This window comes from Taudactylus pleione, unplaced genomic scaffold (genome assembly GCF_031769625.1).
Source record: "Taudactylus pleione unplaced genomic scaffold, aTauple2 ptg000038l, whole genome shotgun sequence".
In the NCBI taxonomy this organism is placed as follows: domain Eukaryota; kingdom Metazoa; phylum Chordata; class Amphibia; order Anura; family Myobatrachidae; genus Taudactylus; species Taudactylus pleione.
This window is the reverse complement of record NW_028284440.1, coordinates 9,680,949-9,684,687: the sequence shown is the minus strand read 5'-3', so window position 1 is coordinate 9,684,687 and position 3,739 is coordinate 9,680,949. Positions and strand designations below refer to the sequence as shown.

The 3,739-nt window shown below is 40.8% G+C and overlaps 1 pseudogene; it reads right to left on the bottom strand.

The window, feature by feature from the left end:
• Positions 1–1,470: 1,470 nt before the first annotated feature.
• On the bottom strand, positions 1,471–1,589 carry LOC148538676 (5S ribosomal RNA; annotated as a pseudogene).
• Positions 1,590–3,739: the final 2,150 nt, after the last annotated feature.

Sequence of the window (3,739 nt, the reverse complement as noted above, 5' to 3'; positions counted from 1 at the left end):
TGAAATTATATATACAGTATACTACTAATAAAACACATTAAATTCAGACGGCCGGCATACCGAACGAAGGTAAGCCGGGCAGTGGGCACGGACAGCCGCGGGGGGAGGGTTAGGTTAGGGGCTCCCGGGGGAGGGGGGGTTAGAGAGGGAGAGGGTTAGGTTAGTTAGTATACTTACCTGTCGGGATCTTCACTGCTGCCGGTCTTTTGGTGTCAGGATTTAAACCGCCGGACATAGGTCCAGCGGTCATTCATACCGATCCCCATTAGAGTACAGGCATTGCATTTGACATAGCTAGAGTGTTTGCTATTACAGATATGTCTGTTCTGGAATCTTCCGGTTATTGTATTATTTCAAATACCACCCTTCAAACCAGCAAATTAACCTATAATTCCTTAGATTTTGCATACAAATTAAAGGTCAGGTGGAGGAGAGGAGGAATCGGTGAGGAAACGGCAAGGAGATGTAGGAGAAGACAGAGGTAGAGGTTCTATGCCACTGAGGATGGAGGCATCCTGGATAACATGTCATTAATGCCAATAAAAGTTGTTTGAAAAAAAAAACGTAACTTACTTCATCCTGATAATAGCACGCTCCTTAAAATAAACTAAGCATATAAGTTAAGAAGGTGTAGGAAATTAAAATATGTAAGGTCTACCTGGGTGAAATGGATACATCAGCTAGTCTTATATAAGTGGGTTCACAAAATTATAATAACACTATACACTTTTCTTTAATATAATGTTTCACCCTTTATTAATCTCAATGCATTTGTAACGTTATATGGCCCATATATCTAACATGTTCAGATTATTAGGAAAGTCTGACCCGGGTCATAAATATGGGGAAAGTTCTGATCTGATAAATTTTCTCCTAACTAAATGTGTGAATCGAGGTATCAAAGTCCTGAGTGCTCTTAATAGCAGTTTTCAGTGTCTACATAGAGCGAGAGCTGTACTACTAGCTTCCCAAGCTCAGGCTTTGCTATTGCTGCTGTTAGTGTATGAGGCTGATTCCAGCGGTTCCCTGTCAGAGAAGCTGCTGTCACAATCTGCATGGGATGGGCCTCCAAATTCACCTAAATAGAGGAGTTCTAGTTATAGTCTTTAGTCCCACTGGAGAATAATATACAAATCTCTTCCTTACACTGTACACACGAAGTACAAAACACAAAGAGCCAAGAAGGGCTAGCTGTTGAGGCACTCTTAAATCAAATGTAATAAAATTTAACCTTTATTAGTAATTATTAAAAAGCTGCAGATCTCCTCATTTTAAAAGAATAAATGGATACGGCTAAATAAATACTCAAATAATTCTGGGTAATCATGCTCCTATAAATTCTAGATTATTTATTCACATCATACAGGAGTTTTGTACCCGTGGTGATCCTGAAATCAACATAAACCAAATCAAATGTAATCACTTATGTCCCTGCTATTATACACTTAGTCCCGTTCTGCTCCTAAATATTACCTACAACACCCAATATTCCCTGGTGGTCTCCCATCCAAGTACTAATCAGGTCCAATACTGTATAGCTTCCAAGATCAGACGAGATTGGGCATATTCAGTAAGGTATGGTTGTAGGACTATATAAACAGGAGATTGGGGGTCCTGGTGTAATATAGTTAAGGGCATTATGTAGGACTAACTCAGTATGAGAAGTCCGCTTTGATTAAACAATGGACATAAATTCCAAACAAAGTATTGCACCAGCATACTTTGATTAATGAATAAATTGGTTATGTTACCTTCTAAAGTATGTATATCATATTCATATAGCCATATAAACAGATGATCTAAATGCAGGTATAAGTAATGTCAGTCTAATAGTGCCTGGGGATAATCATTTCACATGTAAACGGCATTTATATAGTATTCATATGATTGTACATGGGTATGCAAATCCCATATGTTTCGGTAGGGATCGTGCTAATTTATATTCCCCTAGAGCACTTAGCAAGACACCATACATTTTAACCAAACAATACATAGCATAATTTGTATTATTAACATGAAATACGGATGTGCATTGAATAAGTCATCACATGGTCACAACACACAGAGTGGTAATAAAAAAGAAAAAAAGAACGCGAAATGTATTGCTAGTGTCCGTTCCCCTAAGTCACCGGGGCAAAGACCGGGCGCCAATCAAGTCCTCATATAGGGATTGTACTAATCTGTATTCCCCTAGAACGTTTAATAGATAGCATACATTGTTGCCAAGTAATATTGTTGTACACAGTGTGTTTTGCTATATTTACAATGGATACAAGTGTGTCTCAAAATCATCACACAGTGATAGTAAAAAAAAAGAGCCAAATAGGTTATTCAAATCTATTCCCCTGAATGATGGGGGAAAGAAAGCTGGACATAAATCATGTCCTCATGTGTGCAATGAAACAATAACCATGTGAAATAACATCAAATCTACCCCAACTAAAACCTGGGGAGTTTACAGCAGTACATCCACTGTGCTGCCACAATAGTCAGATCATAAATGAGCCTGTGTAATCAGATGCCTGCAAGAAAGCATGAGCCATAGGGCAGACAGGTCTCCAAATTATACTATAAGAGATCAGAGTGCTGTATCTCCGTTCATGCGGTGTAATAAGCTGAACTGATGCGGTGGCCAGATAGCAAGTGTACATACGTATCAGGGTCACCGTGCGGGGATCTAGTCCGTGCACTGACCGGACCTCCTATGCTGCGGAAGGACGGCTGTTTCGCCTGGTTGGTGGCTTGATCACCTCACACGAAGTCTATTATCTTCTTTCACAGTGTTTGCAGAGGTGCCTATTATCAAAGTCTTCACCAACAGTAAGGAATGCCTCTGATAACAGTGGAGGCCTGAGTGACTGCTTCTTGCTGCCTTACAGGAACAATTTCTAATTGAAGGCTCTGTGACTGATATCTGTAATGTGACCGGCTGCTTTCTCAGAGGGAGAAATCAGAACATTTCCTGAGGACAGTCAGAGAGAAGCTGCTCACTGCAGTCTGCCAATCATTTCAGGAGGGGAGGAGTTAACGAGTGAAGGGCTGCATCACCAACAAGGAGGGGCAATGTAGTTCGCCTCCTCTCAATGCTGTCTCCACCTTTCAGGCTTCTGTCCAATTTTGAAAGGTAAGGAGTGCTCTTTTCCTGAGGCGCCTCACTCTCTGGCCAGGACCACTCTGCAGGCCGGGCGTCTCTTCAATCGCCCCTCACTTCTAACTGTCATTATTCCTTTCCTCCTGACACTGTTCATGTGATGTCCTCCTGAGCAGCAGCAGAGGTTGATGAGAATTAAGTTCTGCCTGTGCAATGATATTCACATGCGCTGTAGCATGATGCACAGTGTCAGCTTTAATACCTCATATAGTCTATTTACTAAGCAGTGTTAGGAGACAGAGTGAAAAGTGATAAGGTGCCAGCCAATCAGCTCCTAACTGTCAAAGGCTGTATTTGAAAAATGACAGTTGGGAGCTGATTGGCTGACACCTTATCACTTTTTTTAAATAGACCCCTAATAGGGCCTCATTTACTAACGAGTTTTATCACCAAAATGAGTGATAAAATTCACTGTGTATGATCAGCTCTCAACTGTCAACTGTTAGAAAAATTACAGTTGGGAGCTTATTGGCTGGAGCATTATTTATCATACACAGTGAAATTTATCACTCGTTTTGGTGACAAAACTCATTAGTAAATGGGGGCCACAGCATGGTATTACAGATGTTCTGAGTGCCTTCCCCTAAG